Source organism: Globicephala melas, chromosome 6 (genome assembly GCF_963455315.2).
Source record: "Globicephala melas chromosome 6, mGloMel1.2, whole genome shotgun sequence".
In the NCBI taxonomy this organism is placed as follows: Eukaryota; Metazoa; Chordata; class Mammalia; order Artiodactyla; family Delphinidae; genus Globicephala; species Globicephala melas.
In genome coordinates, this window is record NC_083319.1 from 76,011,413 (window position 1) to 76,032,287 (window position 20,875).

A 20,875-nucleotide genomic window follows, 5' to 3' on the forward strand; every position below is an offset into this window, starting at 1 on the left:
GGTGAGGGCTTGAAATGGGGTTGTGGGTTCGGGTAGAAAGACTGGAGAAGATCCCTAAGGAATGCCTCTTAATACAGCAGGCGCCTCTGTGTCTTAGGAGCAGGTATGTACATAACAGGAGTTCCTTCCAGAAACAGGTTTGTGTTTTTATCTGACTTGATTTCTAAAACCATCAAGAAGCCCAGTAATACTGAGTAGGCAAGGACATGAGAGGCTTGTTTTCTTAGACACACCTTGTCATGCAAGAAGAGGAAACTTCCATGATACCCATAATTAGGCAGTGTTTCTCTAAGTGGCCAGTTACTGCTTACTGTGGTTTCCCTCCCCAGAAAAACGAAAACTTTAACCATTTTCCCAAGAGCACATGACTCTCACCCCGGTAAACTTTTTATTTCCCAAAGGGTGTGATCAGCTGAGATCATACAGATTTAATGGTGCTCCGTCAAATAGCCGTGTCAGACATTTTCCACTATTCTATAATGTTCTGTGTCCACCATGGACACTTTAGAAGTTTGGAATTTGCATAGCCATGTCACCCTTAGGTGATTTAATTACCATGTTACTTTATCCTGGTCTGGTGATGGAATAATCATATCTTGTGCTTCCCAACTCCTCTGAGATGATGTCAGAACAAATTGAGGGTTCCAGAATTTTCCTCAGGTCCTCCTTTTCCCTCTTCTCTCTCCCTTTCTCTTGCCAGTTCTGTTTCCCATCTCCTTTTTTTCCCCATAGTTTATATCTATGTCTCCATACATCCTCAGATATGTGGTATCCAGCGTCCCAAATTGGTGTACTTATTTTGTACATAGAAAGTTCAATTTTTACCTCCTCCCAAAGTTTTATTCAAAGAATATGGCTGCTCCCAAGTGTCCCATTGGGCTGTAGGCCTATATATTCTGAGTGTGTTATGTTTGAGTGATTTCTGTCTGAGATTCCTTTCAGCTACTGGGGGAAGTAAAATGGCCACAAGTTGGATATATTTTGTATATATTTTCAATACATCATCTCTTATTTTGATTGTAGCTTTGACAGAAATGCATTTTGCAAATCCCCACCTCTCCAGGGCAGGCAAGTCAAAAGAGGAAGAAGAAAAGCTTTGTGAGAAAGCATCCAAAATGCATAGATGGCCTTATCATTTTGAGATAACCAACCTGGCCCAGTATTCCTTCTTTGTCTGATTTCTATTAAAGCTATTAAGAATGGATTCAGTGGACGCACTTTCTATCTTCCTAGAGATGTAAACCCCGGTGGCATCAGAATCATATGAATAGGACTGTATGTACTGATAAGCAATTATCACTGGGGTAAAAAGAAGAATGATAAAGTCTAAGACTATCACAGGGCAAAGACATAAAGGTTTATTTCCAGTGTTATCAGAAGAGCTTTTCTTAGCCACGCAAAGCTCCTTCTGGGAGAGAAAAAGGAAGAGAAAAGCATAAGGGTAGATTATATTTCTTGCAAACATTTATCAATCAAAACAGGAAACTCTGAATGCAAAATTGAAACACAATCACAAAGTCAATTTTAAATGGGTGGAAAAGCCACAGAAAACATGGGCCTTCTGAGAATTAAAAGGAAGAAATCCTTATTTAAGATTAAAAAAAAAATCCTTACCAGAGATCAAAATAGAGAGGGGCTATGAGAGAGAGGAATTGTGAGGAGATTGCTTTTACAAATGATTTGGGATTGAAATAATTTATATGGCTTGTATTCTGCCATTGAACACAAGATGGAAAATTTATAGAACTATAGAAAATGGCCTGCATTAGATCAGAACTATAAAAAGTAGAACACAAGCTCAACTCCAGGGACCCAGTGAGATTTTTTGTTGTTGTTGTTAGGAAATACAAGTTGTTCACGAAATGCAATTTTAATCATGAACTTGAGGATGACGTACATGAATTCCAACAAATCTTTTTAACGACAGTATCTTTTGCCCCAATAGGTCGACAATGATTTCTCAAGGAAAGATGAAAACTCTATGAGGAAACACTTCCTACTTTGTGTTCTTTCTTAAGGACATCCTGTCTGAAATGAAAATTTCAAGGCATCAGCCAGTTCAGAAGCTAACTAGCAGATCAAAGAATGCTAAAATGGTTTATCACGATCAACCTCTATGGTTCTATGTCTCAGAAATGCCTTCCACTGAAACTGACAGCAAAACTTAACAAATATTTAGGATTGAACAAATTTAGGAGCCAATGATCCTCATATACTGAGCTAGTCTCATTCATTTCATACATTCACTCATTGCAACAATTATTTTTTGAACACCTGATATGTGTTAAGCACTGGACTAAGTGCTGGGGATGCTGAAGTGAACAAACAGACAAGACACCTGCCCTCTTGTGACCTGTCATATAGCAAACTTGAATTTCACTACCCTGTTAGTTTGCAGTTAAATTTTTTCTAAGCCAAGAACTCCTTTTTCAAACAAATTCACTTATAACACATAGAATAGCAGACTCTTATAGACAGAAGGGATATTAGAAAAAAATCTCAGATGCAGGTCATCTAGCCCAAATCCTTAACCTAAAAAAGATGTGAAATCTAGAGTCCCTTTTCCCGGGTCTTATCTTCATCACAACGAGTCCTGAAAGCCAGGAAATGATGATATGCACAATAATAACTGAAACCTGAGAAAATGCTTTATAGAAGAATTTAAACAATTGCATTGGTAGAAGAGGTAGGCAGGAAAGGCAAAAAGACAGAGCCATGCATGACAAAAGCAAAGAAACTGTCTAGTAGCAAACAGAGCCTTGAGATTACAATGTCCAAAAATGAGCGGTAAACCTGACTGTGAAGATGTCCTTTTAATTATTTTCTCTCCAAAAAGATAACCCCACTTATCTTTATTTCTGGAGCCTAAAATGGCTCTATTGAGAGTTAAAATGAAATGTCCTTGGTGGACCCTCTCTCAGTCACTAAATGCCCTTATGAATAGAACAAAATGTTGGAAAAAAGCGATAGGAAATGATTTCTATCATTTTTACAGCTAACTTCTGACGAATTAACTCATACCTATTCAAAGTCTGTACCACTGAAACTGCCATACCTGAGAGTTGCAGAGCAACGTATGGTTTCCTAAGTACTTCTTAAATATAAAAATTATCACATTTTATTTTCATAACAACTCTCTGATGGTTGGATGGACAGCTACACCAATTTCTATTCTACTGATGAGAAGAACACTTAAGTCAAAAGAAATCAAGATTTTAGATCACGTTTTCTGGCTCCTGGTTTGGTCTTCCTTCCATTGTATCACAGGGCCACTCACCAGCAGCCTAATGTGCAAAAGGCTCAGCAGCTGGACTCCTTCTCTCTTATAACGTTCATGCAGCATCCTCCAAGGAGCTTGGGCAGTGAGGATGCTCAATGCATGTTTACTGAATAACCATTTTTACTTTGAAATCAGGGTCTTTTATTATATATTTTAACATTGCTCCCAGCTTATACATCTGTCTGCAAAATTACCCCACCCGCCTCTCAAGAGAGGTCTGCAAAGGTGGGCAGACTTTCTGTGAAAAGGAACAAAGTAGGGAAAAACTGAAAGTTATTATTTTGAGTTGCAAACTGATGGAAAATACTAAAATTTAACCTAATTTCCTTATGGTATTTCTCAGCATTCTGGTATTTATCTGCCCTGTAACCATAACTTGTCTGCTCTTACAAAATACACATCTTTCCATTTTATATATATATGACAAATAATATGTATAATATATAATGTAACTTACGCAAATATAACCAGAAGGGCACAGTGTACGCCTCCCAAATCACAGAAAACATCAAAGCTAAGTATAATTCTACTCTCACTATCTCTATTCAAATTGTGCTGGAGTTTCTACCCAGGGCAATTAGGCAAGAAAAAGAAGTAAAACTTTTTGTTGAAGATATATGATCTTGCATATAGAAAATCCAAGGAAATCCACTTAAAATATCAGAGCTAATAAATGAGTTCATTGAGGATTCAGGATATCCTGTCTGTCTGTCTATCTATCTATCTATCTATCTATTTATCTACCTACCTACGTATCTATCTATATTAGTTATATTTGTATGCATTAGCAGTGAAAATCTGGAAATGAAATTAGGAAAACAATTCCATTTACAAGAGCATCAAGAAGAATATAGTACTTAGGAATACATTTAACAAAAGAAATGCAAAACTATAAAACGTTGTTGAAAGAAGTTTTAGCAGACATAAATAAATGGAAAGACACCCTACATTCATGGATTGGAAGATTTAATATTGTTAAGATGACAGTACTTTCCAAAGTGAATTACAGATTCAGTGTAATCCCTATCAAAATCCCAGTTGCCTGCTTTGCAGAAATGGAAAAGTTGATCTTAAAATTCATATGGAATTACAAGGGGCACAAGTAGCCAAAACAATCTTGAAAAAGAAGAATAAAGTTGGAAGACTTCCACTTCCTGATTTAAAAACGTACTACAAAGTAACAGCAGTCAAAACATTGTGGTACTCACATAAGGATAGACATATAGACCAATGGCATAGAATGGAGAGTCCAAAAATAAATCCTTATAGCTATGGTTACTGATTTTTTGATAAGGTGCCAAGACAATACAAAGGTGAAATAATCGTTTTTTCAATAAATAATCCTGGCACAACTGGGTAGCCATATGCAAAAGTTAACTCAAATGGAAAACATAGGATTAAATCTTAACCATCCTGGGTTAAGTAAAGCCCCTTAGATACAACACTAAAAAGCACAAGTGATGAAAATAAAAGATAAATTGTACTCCATCAAAATGAAAAACTTTTGTGCCACAAACAATATCATGAAGAAAGTGAGTAGGCAACCTAAAGAATGGGTGAAAACATTTGTAAATCATATGTATCTAATAAGGGACTTTAATGTAGACTACACAGAGAACTCTCAAAACTCATTAATAAAAGATAACCCAATTAAAAATGGGCAAACAATCTGAATAGACACTTCAACAAGAATATGTAAAAATGACCACTATGTATATGAAAGGATGCTCAACATCATTAGCCATCAGGAAAGGCAAATCAAAACCACAACAAGGGCTTCTCTGGTGGCGCAGTGGTTGAGAGTCCGCCTGCTGATGCAGGGGACACGGGTTCGTGCCCTGGTCCAGGAAGATCCCACATGCCGCGGAGCGGCTGGGTCCGTGAGCCATGGCCGCTGAGCCTGCGCGTCCAGAGCCTGTGCTCCGCAACGGGAGAGGCCACAACACTGAGAGGCCCGCGTACTGAAAAAACAAAAATACACAACAAAATACCACTTCACACCCAGTAGGATGGCTATAATTAAAAAAGACAGACAATAAAAGTTGGCAATGATGTGTAGACATAGGAGCCCACATACATAATTGGTGGGAATATGAAATAGTGCAGATTCTTTGGAAAACAGTTCATTTAGCAGTTCCTCAAAGAGTTACTGTGGTAACACAGATTTACCATATGCCTCAGAAATCCCATTCCTAGGTATACACTCAAGAGAAAATATATATCCACACAAAAACCTGTATGTGAATATTCGTAGTACCATTATTCAAGGTAGCCAAATGTAGAAAAGTAGAAACCCAAATGCCCATCAACTGATGAATGAATAAATAAAATGTAATATATCTATATAAAAGATTATTTGGGGGCAGTAAAAGGAGATGAAATACTGTTCTATGTTACAACATGGATAAACCTTGTATATGTGATATAAATGAATCACAAAAGATCACATATTGCATGATTCCATCTATATAAAATGTCTACCAGTGGCAGAAAGTGAATTTGTGGCTGAAAGGAGCTAAGGCATGGGGGGAATAGGAGGATGATAGCCAAAGAGTACAGGGTTTCTCTTTGGGGTGATAAATATGTTTTAATATTGATTGTGGTGATGACTGTATAGCTCTATGAATATTCTAAAAACCACTGAGTTGTAGAACAAGAGTTGTATACTTATGTATATGTGTATTCAACAAATTTTGGCCATCAAGTTGTGCTAATTAAAGAAAAAGTTAAGTATAACTGACTTGTAGGGAGGTCATTTGTCTGAGTTGTGAGAACATTGAGTTAGCAACTCAGCAAAAACTTTTTTTTCTGAGTAAAATCTTACATGGAAACTCAGCGTAGAAAGCAGAGTTAAAAGCCCAGTTTCTCTGGTTCAAATGGGGACGAAGGTTCTAGATCCCACTCATGCAGGTTTTATTCCTGAGTTGGCCCCTACAACCTCAAGTGGTCAAGAAGCCAGTGGGCTCCATTGTGTTCCACAGAACACAGTTTAAAAGCGTTCTGCGTGTGCTCAAGGACGCCTTCCAACCTCAACCATGTCTACCATCTACTACCATAGGGCTCTAGTGCTCAGCAGGTGTGACCCATGCTTCCAGGAAAAACTGGGTAAAGATCAGGGATGTTAAATCCGTCTGTGGAACTGGTCTGTGGAATGGAGGTGTGAGTAGGGAGGGATACAAGAGAGTAAGGAATAAAGTCAAAAGTCAAGAATCGGGTCAAATACATTTTCAGATTAGCAGTGAGGAACAAAGGCCGGACGTTTGTGGCATGAAAAAAAAAAAAAGTCAGCTGCTGGCACCAGAATTCTTCTGATGGAGGGAAATATGTTTGTTTAGGAAAATTCTCGTATAAGTCCTTTGGGAGCAGAAGATGTGGCCCTAAAGGCATGAATATTTCGAGCAAAGGAATCAAATATTGTGCGCATTGTTCTGCGTCGGAGAATAGTAGGAATTTTGGAGAATGGTGGGGTGTGGGTCCAAGAAAAAGAATAAGAATCCCTGACTTGGAAACATGGATACATAGCTGAAAAGCTTTTTAAGAAGAAGTTGTTTGCACTTCTGTGCTGTAAGTCCCTCTCTACTGCCCCAAATCTTGACTTATGTTTGCTGCACACACACTCATGCCTAGAGATTTAACAGTAGAAGGTCAGACAAATGGGTGAGGTTATATGGGTCATTTTTCCATTCTTTTGCCTTAGAAGTGATGTAATCTTATTCCACATATTCTTATGTGGGTTAGAAGCTTCATGACCAAAGGGATTGCTGAGGTCTGTGCATTGTCATCTTGCTGGAGAGATGAAATACTCTACCTATAGTCACAAACTATGAGGCAGCCTCAGGCTAAGCATTTCTGATCTTATTCCCAAAGAGAGAAGTGGCTTGATGAGGAGGGAGCCTCCTGGGGCAGAGAGCCAAAAAGACAGACAGAGCAGGAACTTGGATCCAAGGCAGCCTGTGTGTACCAACAACTGCCCTGCATGTCCAGGGGACTGTGGGTCTTACCTGGCAACCCCATGCCTCTTAAGGATAGTCACACTGTCACTCATATGATTAGAGCATTATGAAATGTATTTCTTCTTCTAGGACCCAGTGGAACTTGGTGATTATTTTCATTTAAACCAGGCTTGTGTCAATACAACCTCATTACCCTTTTTTCCCATGTGAGTTTAGTCAGAACCTCACTAAAGCAATAGGACTCCTATTATTAGAGTGCAAAATAAAGCACCTTTCCTTCTCTGTCTTTTGGGTAGTGGTCGGGGCAGGAGAGCAATAAGGCAACATGTGTAAGTTCACATACGTGTGAGTTCATTCATGTGGAGGGTGTGAAGGTGGGTAGGAGTTGGCCTCTTGTTGATGTTACGCCCTTCCTACTTCTCAGAGGACAGAGTGTTTAAAAAGTGCTGGCTTACCTTGCTTTTTAGGTATGAGCAAAAGGGTTATAGATTTCTCATAATTTACCATTCAAGGTTAAAAAAAAAAACCATGAAGGATTGTTAGTCAAAGTCAGGGTTTTCTAGTTTCAAGCCTTCTCTAACTGCTTTTACCAAAGTTCATTCAAGGGCAGTGAGTGCAGTGGGATGCTGGTCCTGTGATCGTACTTGACTCAGCCTCATCTCTTGCTCTTGAAAGGATCCCTCCAAGGCAACAGCCCCTCCCTGTTGTCACCCAGCTCATCTCTTGCCAACCCCTCTAGACTGCCTGTCTAAGTCACTTTTTAAGCCTGAGTCAGGAGAAGGGCTCCCCACATTGCTGATGATTGGAATTTATAATAGAAGTGGGGTGAGAAGGAAGCACCAATCTGCTATAGTCAGAGAAAACTCTGTTGTTGTTAAACCAGTGTGGTCACTCCTTCCTTTAGCCACTCATTCAGGAATCCATCCATCCACCCATCTATCCACCCATCCATCCATCCATCCTCCAAACATTTAGCTTGACGCTTTAATCAGTATTTTTAGCAACTATAAAATACACCTGTCTGGAGGAATGTGGAAAAGATGGGTAGAGGGTGAGCTGAAGCTGACAACTGCTTTCCACTAGTGTCTTAATGTCTACATTGGCTTCCCATTTGGAAGCCTTGGCTCTACCTTGCTAACAGGAAGTAGAGGCTTCCCACAAAGAAGGAATTTATAGTTTTTCTTTTGAGAAACTCAGATTTTTACTTGACATCAGTAAGTGAAAAATTATTTATTACCTTCCTCCTCTTAGCACTGCAAATTGGTCCATGACAGGGTTTTAACTAGTCTTTTAAATGTAAGGATATTTCTAGCTAAAGAATGGTGCATTCATTGCCCTTATTTTCTTTTCAATTCTTTCTTCAATTCCTAGGAAGAACTGAAACTAGTTACATTGCTAAGGTGAAGAGGTACATGCTCTGGTATTCTGCCCTGCAATTTCTGCAGTGAAGGTCGTGTGCCTTCACATCTCGCAAGCTCACATGTCAATCATCATTTCTAGCACGCACACTGCTGTGTAGGATGCGGTTACCACCCAGAAATTATAGCAAGTTAATTTAAAGGCTTTATTAAATCATTCTTAAAAACACATGAACACAGTTGGTGTCCTTGAGCATTTGGAAAATTAAGTTATTCTTTAGAATTAGCCTACTGAGCTAGAAGAAAATAAAGAACACTCATGAAATGGGAAAGAAGTGACAAAAATTCCAATGACGGATGGTTTTTAATTATAATTGCATAAGAGTCTCTTGTTATAAGTGCCACTTAGTGCTTTGATAATTCCCACCACTGATCCATTAGGCCCCTTCATACATGTACAGGCACCCAGAGTAGAGGACAGAAGAATATCAGAATATTCTCTAACTGCACTCGAGTGCCTTGAATTAGATCAATTTAGTGGCACTCCTAACCATCCTACTATTAGCAAATGCTGGCAGAATGAGAAATGATAAGCCACTTCTAGCTAATATTCTAGTGAATAGTTTTATGCTGGGATAGAAAAGAAATAGAATATAACAAAGGTAACATTTAGTTTATGGTAATATTTTATTGTTTTAAGTTCCTGATGATTATGAATGATGCTGCTACAAACATTCATGTACTAGTTTTTATGTGAACATAAGTTTTCATTTCTCTAGAATAAATTCCTAGAAATTGGATTGTTGGATCACATGGTTATTATATGTGTTGAGAAAGTCTGACTTTGAAGAATCCCCATGAGATACCATCTGTCTGCGATGGTGGTTGTATTTGTCGTATGTGTTAATTACTCATAGAACTATGTGTAGACGTTGAGTCCACAATTTTTTAGTGGAGAATTGTTAAAAATTTTAATAATAAAAGTGCGTAGGACAAGCACATAGTGAGGCAATAACGAATTGAAAATGTTAAACTAAATCAAAATCTTTACCACCAAGTCCACAAACAGCAAATCAATGAAGAGAGAAATTTGAGGTCTGATGTTTAAATAAAAAGAGTGGACCACTACTCTTCCCTCTATCTTTAAAATTCTAAGTGTTTACGATTGTCTGGAAATTTTATGTCAATAAATATTACCTGTGATGTTGGCAATTTTCAAAGCCCTAAATATATTAGGAAAAGAGGTTTTTGAAAGAACCAGACATCACTTCCGTGAGAGGGCAGAGATACAGAACAGAGCAGTTCTGCTTTTAATAAACAGAGTAAGTCAGATTATGCATTTTCACAAATAATATGCCATTTCACGGCAATAATTATAAAACTGGAGCTATCTTTGTCCCTTTTCTACACTCAGGAGGAGCCATCACTTAGATGATGATCCCAACTTACCTTAGCCTAATGCTAGGATGAGAGATGAGACGTGAAGAAATCTTGAGCTCTTAGTTTTCATTCATTGATTTGTTCACTTAACAAATATATGTTGGATACAACTACGCAGCACAAACTGAGTGTTTGGGATTCAGTGGTGAGTGAATTGGAATCTGACTTAGCAATAGAAGAAGCCAAATGATCACGCAAGCATTTAAGTAGAAACTGTATTAACTATTTCACAGAAAAATAAAAGGGACCCCCAAAAAGATGCATCAGGGATATTTTAGGGGAAGGTATCTTTTCTGAAGTTCCAAGAAGGCTTCCTTGGAGAAGTAACATTTGAACTTAATTTTGTGACTGCTGATCTACAGTTCTTCATTCCAATTTCCTTTTTCCTCAGCACTCTGGCTAATATCTATGAATAATCATCTCAGGGTATTTGCTTTAGGTTCCAAATGGGACCTAAAATTATATTAAAACCTGGCGGTAGAACCAATGGTAGGGGCTTAGGTGGCACTGTGAGAAGCGGCCTGGCATTACCCACAAGATTTCTGATGAAGTTCCCACCACTGAGCAATATTTACACCAGACTATCTGAGGTACAACGTGAGATGCAAACACTCTTATCCCCTAGGCTACTCTGGTGCTCTGAAAAAAGGGTTTAATTCTTAGATGTGTTACCTGGGAACAGAAAGAAGAACATGATGTGTATCTGACAAACATGACGTTTCCAATCAGAGGTAGAAGCTCTTCTATTGAGAAATACCAGTTTCCAACTTATGAAACCCAGGGGAATTATTTTCCCCATTATCTAGCAATGGATTAGCAAACTAAAAGCTCACTATAGCTAGGGAGCACTGGGTAAAGAACTATGGGAAGAAACAGAGGAAAACTAGAACCTTGATCTGGTCCTTCATGTTACTCTCTTCAGGAAAATACAAAACTCACCTATTAAACAAACTGAAGGTAATGACAAAAAATATTATAAATGATAAATAATATAATCAGACATTCAATCTGAACACCAAAGAAATACCACATGACAAAGCAGTCAGATACATAAAAATTTAACAGGGTTTCTCATGAAGTGGTAGAGTTATGAGATTCCTAATGTATTCTTTTTGCTTGTCTATACTTTCAAATTTTTCTTCCATAAACTATTTTTCTCTAAGAATACAAAAATAATAAAAATTTTGTAAAAAAATTACATTACTATGAACTTCAAGTCTTCAACTTGATTATTTCTTCGGCTGTGTCTAGTCTACTAACAAGCCCATCAAAGGCATTCTTCATTTCTATTTTTGCTTTACGGTATTTTCTTTTGATTCTCAGAGTTTTGATTTCTCTGATTACATTACTTATTTTTGCATGTTTTCTACATTTTGCGTTAGAGCCTTCAGCATAGTTATTTTAAATTTCCTGTCTAATTCCAAAATCTTTATCATATCTGAGTCTGATTCTGACGTTTGCTTTGTTTCTTCAAGACTGTGTGTTTTCTAGAGTTTTAGTATGCCTTTAATCTTTTGTTGAAAGATGGACATGATTTATCAGGTAATAGGAACTAAGATAAATAAACTTTTACCCATAAGTTTAATTTTTATCTGGCTAGGAGTTCTGCTTCTATGTGAAATCTAAAAAAATGATACAAATGAACTTCTTTACAAAACAGAAACAGACGCACAGACTTCAAAAACAAATTTATGGTTACCAACGGGGAAAGGGATAAATTAGGAGTTTGGGATTAACATCTACATACCTCCTCCCCCTTTTTGCCTCCTACTTAAACGGAGCCTATGCCCTGCAGTTATTTCAGCTGTAATCCACTGAAATTATGCTGTAGCACTGTCAGTGTGGTAGTAAGGTATGTGGAGGAGAAATGCTCCACAGTCTTACAAATATATCTCAGTCTTTTAGTGAGCCTGTGTTTCTTGGCCAAGACCTTCACGTGTGTTTCTTAGCTTCCCTACCTATCCGGTGAAACAGGAAAGCCAGAGGGTGCCAGAGTCAGAGAAATGTCCTTTTCCCCTGGAGGGATAAGGCTCCGGTAAAGTCTTCTCTTAAGTGTTGGTATTTGTTACAGAGACCGCTCTGGGCATATTTCACAGTGGTTGGTCCTCCTCTGCCCTGCCAGAGCCAAGAGGAAATCTTCCTTGCCTCTCTTCACTATGAGAACCTGGTAAGGTTTCTGGAGGTGAAACCGACAAAAGTATGGAGGTGCCCCTAAGACTGTGACCCTCAGGAATTTCTCACTCTGCAGCTAGTCTACCCCATGGCCCTAGCAATTCATCAGAATTATCATTTAAGTTTCCCTATCAGTTTATGGCTCTAGAAGCTTCTGTCCCATGTAAGCAAGTCTCAGCTATGACTCTTTGGATTCACCAGTGTCACGGACTGAATATTTGTGTCCTCCTAAAATTTACACGTGGAAACCCTAACCCCCCATGAGATGGCATTAAGAGTGGGCCTTTGGGAGGTAATTAGGGTTAGATTCAGTCATGAAGTTGAAGCTTCTATGATGGAATTGATGTCCTTGGAAGAAGAGGAAGAGACTGGAGTGTTCTCTCTCCACCATATGAGGATACAGCAAGAAGGTGGCCATCTGCAAACCAGAAAGTGGGCCTTCACCAGACACCAAATCTGCCAGCACCTTGATCTTAGACTTTCCAGCCTCCAGAATTGTGAGAAGTAAATATTTGTTATTTAAGTCTTTCAGTCTATGCTATTTTGCTGTAACAGCCCAAAATAGACAATTTGTCTCCTTAGGTTTCAGCATGGCAGTTTGCCCGGCATCCTTAATTCTCTGACAGGTCCAAGGAAAGTCATTGATTTTGAGTTCATTCAGATTTTTCTAGTTATAACAGAAATAACCATTGCCAAGCTGTTTGAATGGAAACCAGAAGTGGCCCCCTTTTATAATTACATATAACTAGTAATACCTTTGAGCAAAACTGTATGGTTTTAAACATTGAAGTGTTTTAAGGGCTGCTGCCTACAGTTGTGAGATGTGTGCTCTACACAAGGGCACCCAGCCTAGGAGGCAAGCAGGGATGGCATTTAACTTGCGCAGAGGTGCCCTGTGGGCTGACAGCTGACCCTGCTTTGCAGATTGGAAAAAGGGAGATCCAAGCGGGAACCTGTCAATGATAGCCATCCTACAAAACTGTCCAGTGGCTCTTCCCAGCCTAGTTTGTGGGGTACATTCAGACCTACCCTTAGAATTTCTCCAACCTGATGAGGACTTGATAGAACTGGACCACCAGCACAGAGTCCTTGCAGATCCTTCACTAATTTCCAGCCTCACTCTCTGGGAAGGTCAGAGCCTCGCCTGACAATTTCTTCATCTTTATTGTGCCTCCTGCTGCCTCTTGCCTGCCTGGAGTCTGGTTGACTAACAACAATTGAAAGCAACAAGTGTGTCCCCGTGTTCTACAATCATAGCCCCTTAATGGACTCCCTCATGGTTCTGGGAAGCCAAGTGGTGAATGTAAACTTGGGTGGAACAGAGAGGACTTGTGCAAGGCAGCCAACGTCCCCAGTGTGGAGCCAAAGGTTGCATCTAACAGGGGGGTTTGAGCAGCATTTTCCCAGCCCTAATGATTAAATCAGGCCCTTACAAGACGGGAGGGGTTGGTGGTATAGAACCTAGTAATGATTCTGGCCCTGCACCAGCAGTGGGCAACCCTCATTTGTTTTGCTGCCTAGCGCTAGGGCAGGATCATTGTTTTTTATGGCTCCAAGGCAGTAATCATTTCACATAATGTGAAGATTTTTTTTTTCACTCAATTTACTCTCATGCTTTAGGCTGATGAGAATAATAATGACATGTTGATTACTGGTCCCTTGACAGATGATGCTCGCAAATGCAGGTCACCGCTCATTCCTACCCTTTTCCCCCTCAGACATCGTAAGACTGTGATTTGGAATCTCATTCAGTCACTACTTTCCCATCCCAAGGTTTCTGATACTGAGAAGACCAAGACAAAATATTTCTTTTAGGGGCCCCCAATTCCTGCAGTCTGCCCTATGGGATAATTTATGCTGATTTGTTATAAAGAGACAGGCATACATAATTCATGTCCTGTGCATTGTGGCTTTTAGCCATTGAAAACACTGTCTTTCTTTTGGCAGTGCTTGCAGGAACTAGTTACAATAAACATGTCATACCTCAGTGGACACTCTTTTCTCAGCTAATAGGAGCCTGACTTAAATGTAGACTCCATCATGAGAGGAGTGTATTTAATGGTGAATTCAGCTGAGCATTTTCATTCCTTCCAAAGCATAAAATGAGTTTATTATCAGTATCAATAGTTGGTTTTTTTCAAAAGGAGTCAAGGTGTGAAAGGGCATGAAAGGAAAATTAAAATGAAACTCTTGGTAGTTTCATGGTTGGAGGCCAGTTGAAAACTCAAACTTAACAGCTGCTTTTGAGCTAGCCAGGAGAATTTTAGGGTCGGAAAACACACAGATTTGAAAGGAAGCATCAGGGCTGGGCTTACCACCCAGAAGGCAGAGGGCTGGACAAACTAGAGGCTCCTATGGGTTTCGGGAGCACCGCTAAGGATGGCTGAATTTATACCTGTGAAGATTACAGCGGCATTAAGTATAATCTACACCAGCAGAGCCAAAGTGGTCTTTTAAAAGTGCAAATCTCAACAAGCTCCTCTTCTCCCCCAGACCCTTCCCTGGGCTTTCCATTTCACATGGCTTTGTCCCAAGGCCAACAGGCCTACGTGTTCAGGTTTCTGCTCATGTCCCATCCACAGCAAGCCTCCTCTTGCCCTTCCTAACTATGCTCTAGCTACTCGGGCCTTCTTTTACTTGTCCACAACTGCATACTTTCACCTGAAAAACTCTTGCTCTCACCGTAAAATTCATCCTAAGGAAAAATTTCCTATTTACTCTGGAAAGTTTAAGTCCTTCTGTTAAATGTGCCCACGCACACTTTTGCTCCTGTAATTGTTCGATTGTTTGAAATTTTTGGTGTTTGTGTCCTTCCACTAGACTGTACGCTCCTTAAGGACACCTGGACCCTGATTCACAGATGTAGTCTCCTAGGGCATAATCAGCCCTTGATAAATAGTTGCTATATAAAGAAATGAATAAGGGCAATAGTTCTCAAATTTGGGGGGCACCAGGATCACCCGAGCAGCAGGTTAAAGCACAGGAGTTCTGATTCATGGGGGTGAGACCCAAGACTCTGCATTTCTAATGGGTTCCCAGATGGTCCTGGAACAGCACTTTGAGAACCACACAATATTGGGAAGCCCTTCCACAAATGTGCTCTTACCATGGGGGTCCCAAGTGAGGAGATGTGCATTCTGCATCCATCGATGCAACTACCCAGCTGGAGGTCCTTAAGCAGTCCCTGATATTTTCTTCCTAGTCAGTTAATCCTTTTGCTTCTTCCTTTGCGGTATCCCCGTTCCTCCCCTTCTAGATGGGAACCTTTTAACCTTACCTTTGGACTATTATAACCACATTCTAATCATTTCCTTGGCCCCCGCTGCCTGCCCTATGAACCCCTCATTGACTTTATTGCCAGTTTTAAGTGCTTCAGAGACCATCATGACCATGCCCTGCCTTTATCTAAAATATTGATGGATATATCAGCAGTCAAGGTTTTTCACAACCCGAACTTCCTGCCCTCCTGCCCCAATTCAGCATGAGACTCCCCATAGCTTATTGCATTTACCTAATCGCCCATCTTTCCTGACAGGCTATCAGCTGCATAGAAGCAAGTATCGTGCTAGTCTTGTTTAACTGACATAAACTTGACCCGTATTTGTTGCATCATAAAATATTACTGAACAGAGAGGTCGCTGAACATTAGATTTTCCCTTCTGTACAAAAACAATAATCCTAGAAAGCACTTAACTTGGGTTACTCTAAGCCAGATTTTTTCTAATCACTTTGTACATATCAGTTTATTTAATCCTTGCAACGAGCATCCCCATTTTACAGATGAGAAAATCGAGGCACAGAGAAGTAATGTAACCAAGGTCTTACAAGTGGTGACTCAAGGATTCAAATCAAGGAATCCGGTTGTAGAAGCTCATGATCTGACCTACCATGCTATATTGAACAGAGGAGTAGCCCAAATGATGCCTAAAATTACGTAGACTACCAAGAATATATCTGTGCCCGTTTATTGAGCTACACATAATCACTCACACACAAAATTTATTATGTGCAGGGGGCTAAGACAGATACTAGGGAATCAAGCATGAATGGTAAACAGTGAATAAGGTGAGAGGCAGATGGAGTCAGACAAACCACGTTCCACCATTTTCTGAGCTATGTGACCCTGGGGAGTTACATCAGGCCCCAAGGTAACCATCAAATGCTGCACAGACAAGTGCTTAGCAGATGCTTACTAGGAAGGCTCACAAAAGCTTTCAGAAATAGGACTGGCAGGCCTAGATGAGAGTGAGTATATAAAAGGCCCTCTATGTAGAGAACTCCAGCATTGTGTCTGTCTTCCTATGAAGACACCTATTTCTTATTTTGTTTGATGATTTAAAAATGTCTGAAAAACAAGGCCAGTTTAAGAATCAAGTGGTAAAACAATTTTTATCTAGAGTAGTGATTTTCAAATTGTATTGTGTATTACTATCACCAGACTCTTGCAAGATTGCAAGGTCAGACCCACCAAATCATCATTTCTTGAGACTGGGATCCAGGAATCTGAATTTTAACAAGCATCCCAACTGTTCTGCTGCCTTTGATCCGTGGCTGACACATTGAGAATCACTAAGGTGTAAATTAAAAGCAGACAGGGTACTCCTCAGAGCTATTCAAAAGACAGAGAGGAGAGAGAAGATGCAAGGCTTGCTGATCTGTGTGGGAGGAGAAATGGTTAAGCCGCTTCGAAATTGAGATGCAGGTAGAGAAATTTAGCGCTCAGAGTGCCAGCACAAGGAGGGGCTATGAAAGGAACCACATTTGTAATACAAAGAAGAGTCAAAAATAAGATGAAGGAGATGGTGTTAGGAGATAGGAAAAGTGACCTGAGATAAACAAGAATAAAAAATAAATTTTAAAGGCACAGTCAAATCTTATAATAATTAGGAAACAGGTAGTAGATTGTTATTTTGATTATTGTTTCTTTTTTTTTTTTTTGCGGTACGCGGGCCTCTCACTGTTGTGGCCTCTCCTGTTGTGGAGCACAGGCTCCGGACGCGCAGGCTCAGCGGCCATGGCTCACGGGCCCAGCCGCTCCGCGGCATGTGGGATCTTCCCAGACCGGGGCACGAACCCGCGTCCCCTGCATCGGCAGGCAGACTCTCAACCACTGCGCCACCAGGGAAACCCTGATTATTGTTTCTTTAAAAACTTCTCTGGTTATTTTCCTACTTAAAATGAAAACTTTTTTCCGCCTGTTGTCTAAATAAAGTCCCCCCCGCACCCCAACACACACACAGACACATACCCACATATGCATGGCTCTATAGGTTCTGCATTAATTTCATCACTGGCTGATGGGAATTGTTAGCTATTTTAGAGATTAAAGGTAACTTCCATGGGGTGCTGTGAAGATTAAATATAATAACGTGTGGGAAGATCTTAGTTTCTGGCAAGTAGAATAAAAAAATTGTATTTATTAGTATTAATTATTAATGTGCAATTATGGGACTTGGAGAGCATTTCCTGTTAGTTGGATCAAGGTTGTAAGCCAGAGAGCAAAGCTTAAAGGCACAATAATCCCATAGTCTCTAGAGAAGCAGCAAGGTTCCTACTGAAGCAAAGTACAAATTTCCAGTGATAAGCATAAGAAAATGAATTTGGAATCCCAGAAATCAGAGAGGATGATGCAAGGCCACCAGAGAGCAGAAACCTGATCTCTCAGGAGAAGGTGTTCTGACCTGTTAAAATCTTCCTTACACTTCAGGCCATAACTGACTGTCACTGAAGTTGCCGGTAAGGCCAAAAATTATGGGGAGGTAGTAATAGCGGTAGGTGTGACCTTGGCCACGAATGACTCATGTTCAACACAAGTTGGGACATGAGAAAACGGCCTTCTTTGCGTGAGGCCACTTCTGAGATCCTGAGAGAGAAAGTGCTTATTTATGTACTTTTATGTTAATTTCCTTCTAACAAATAATGTGGACTTTTAATTCATAGACGATATTTACGTATTGACTAGTAAGTATCACACCCTGAACTAACAGACTCACTGTTATTTAAGGAACTAATTTAGAAAAAGTCTTACAAAACTCCTGAGAAATATAAAAAGCTTACTACTGCATGCAAGATGAAAAAACACAAGGGCCCAGAGAAACTTCTCTGATTCATGAGCTAGATATCTGGCAATCACAAACAGGCAAACTGGATCGGAAACACAAAATAAAGAAAGCATCGAGTAGCCAATGTGCATTAAGTATCTAACAGCAGATGGTAAGTGTGCAGGGTCCTGGGATCACAGTGACCCTGCGGGAACGTGCCGTCACTTCAGCCTGAGGGAGTGAGTCACACACAGGCTTTTCTCTGAAGCTAATTAGTAGTATTTGAGGCACAACTCTAACACGTTCTGACCCTACCATACATTATAAACAACAGGCCAGAATGTAGCTTGAGAAGGTGGTGCTGGTAAGAACAGAAAGTGACAGGGACTCGTCCATTAGTGATGGAAACAGACAACTTGTGAAACACAGACACGGATTCAAAATGACACTGTGAAGTTATTTAGTTACTATTTCCAAAACATTATAAATTCATGTCCTTCTTTTACAAATGTGGAAACAAATCAAAGCAGTGGACCACAGCATTCCTTTGTTTGCACACTATACATGCTTCCTTCGCACCTGCAGAGACTCTGATATATATCTTGAGGTGCAGGTAGCGCCTCAACTAAGGGTTGGTAGTGATGTCCCTCATTCATAGGTTAATTACTTACATAGGCAGCTAATAAGTCCCTACGATGTGCTAGGCGCTCTTCTAGTGGCTGGGAATACTGCAGTGAACAAAAGAGAAAAATCCCTGTCCTTGTTTTGCTTACATTACGTTGCGTGAGTGTGGAGAAATCAAAATAATTAAGATGCGTAGATAGTCTGTCAGTGAAAAGTACCATGGAAAAAATCAGGGAAGGAGGAAAGGGGGTGCCAGGTGGCGAGGCAGCAGTTGTAAATGGGAGGCTAAGGAGAGCCTCATGTGAAATGATCTTTGAGGGGCTTCCCTGGTGGCACAGTGGTTAAGAATCCGCCTGCCAATGCAAGGGACACAGGTTCGAGCCCTGGTCCGGGACGATGCCACAGAGCAACTAGGCCCGTGTGCCACAACTACTGAGCCTGCGCTCTAGAGCACGTGCTCTGCAACAAGAGAAGCCACTGCGATGAGAAGCCTGTGCGCTTCAGTGAAGAGTAGCCCCCACTCGCTGCAACTAGAGAAAGCCCGCGCGCAGCAACAAAGACCCAACGCAGCCAAAAATAAATAAATAAAATAAATTTATATTTAAAACAACAGCCCCTCAATGGACAGGTTTAAAAAAAAAAATCTTTGAGCAAAGACTTGATGGGAGTGAGGCAGGGGGTGATATCTGGAGGAAGACTATTTCTGACAGAAGGAACAGAAGATGCAAAGGCCCCACAATAGAGGCAATCCTGGCCTGTTTGAGAAACAGCAGGGGGCAGCGAGAACAAGAGAGGGCACAGGGGGAGACAGTCAGCGAGATGAGCCAAATCATGAAGGTCTCCGTAGGCCACGTGACCTGGACATAGCTGCAAAATCACTGCAGGGTTTGACGTCTTACAAGTTCAAAGGATCACAAGAGATTCTAAGGAGGCAAGGGCAGAAACTTTAGAAGGCTACTGGAATAATGCTGATGAAAGATGACGTGGCTTGTACCAGCAGATGGAGGTGAAGGTAAGAAGTGGTCAGATTCTGAATATATAATGAGGGAGACTTGATAGGCAGTGGGAGAAGAAGAAAGGACCCAAGATTGACTTTGGGGCTGAACAACCAAAAGGATAGAAGTCATCAACATATGCTGCTCAACAGTGTAGGCAAGTATACTTTATCCACTGAAAAAGATTCCAATTCAGAATGGATACCATAACACTAAGTTTGGTGCTTAAAAGCCTCTGTCACAGGATCCCTCAGTCCCCAAAGATATTGACTAGAAGAGACACTGTTGTCTTTCAAAATCAGGCCCTCCCTTCTACTGGGCCTTTCTAATTTGTTACATTGCAATACCAATGGTGGAATTAAAATTCAATTTCTTCACGTGTAATAATACTAACACATGGCAGTTGACACACCTATTTGGTCCACACAGTACAGATGAATCTGGAATCACGTTGTTCAGAGGAAATTAGGTATCATCTGGTGACTCTTTAATCCTCTCCCCACACCCCAGGGCTGCCCATGTGGTCTTAAGCGTTCATGAATGGAAAAGTTGTGACGTCTTGAGAAGAAGAAAATTCAACTTATATGGACCTTTTCTAAATAGGAATCATGTCTTATCCGCCTTTGGATTTCCAGGGCCTAACACGGGGCCTGACACACAGGAGGCACTCAATAATTACTTCCGGGTGAAATATTTAATCTGGGTTTGGGGGTAGGAGGGCCAGATGTCTATCTGAACCAATGAAAAATCTGAATTAAGACAGTTTGTTTTCCTAAGATAGATATATTCAGGAATGTTTACTTAATAAAGTTGTACCTAACAGAGGTCCTCAAGGGAGCAGCCTTTAATGAAAAGATAAGAGTGACTTAAAATTAGTATATCAATCATTTGCATGTGAATACAATGGAAGCAATTTATTCCAATTGCTTGGAAGCAATTTATTCTCTTGACTAGCTTAAATATTCCATTGCAAGTGTGTTTACCTGATTAATTTGCTTAGCAAACATTACCT

General features: G+C 40.2%; 1 protein-coding gene and 1 pseudogene across 10 annotated transcripts in view; one reads left to right on the forward strand and one right to left on the reverse strand.

Annotated features, from left to right (window-relative positions):
* LINGO2 (leucine rich repeat and Ig domain containing 2) overlaps positions 1 to 20,875 on the reverse strand; it is a 1,190,714-nt gene that overhangs the window by 57,124 nt on the left and 1,112,715 nt on the right. The window lies entirely within an intron of this gene.
* The window catches only part of LOC115838991 (protein disulfide-isomerase A3-like), a 53,215-nt pseudogene that overhangs the window by 8,690 nt on the left and 23,650 nt on the right, over positions 1 to 20,875 (forward strand).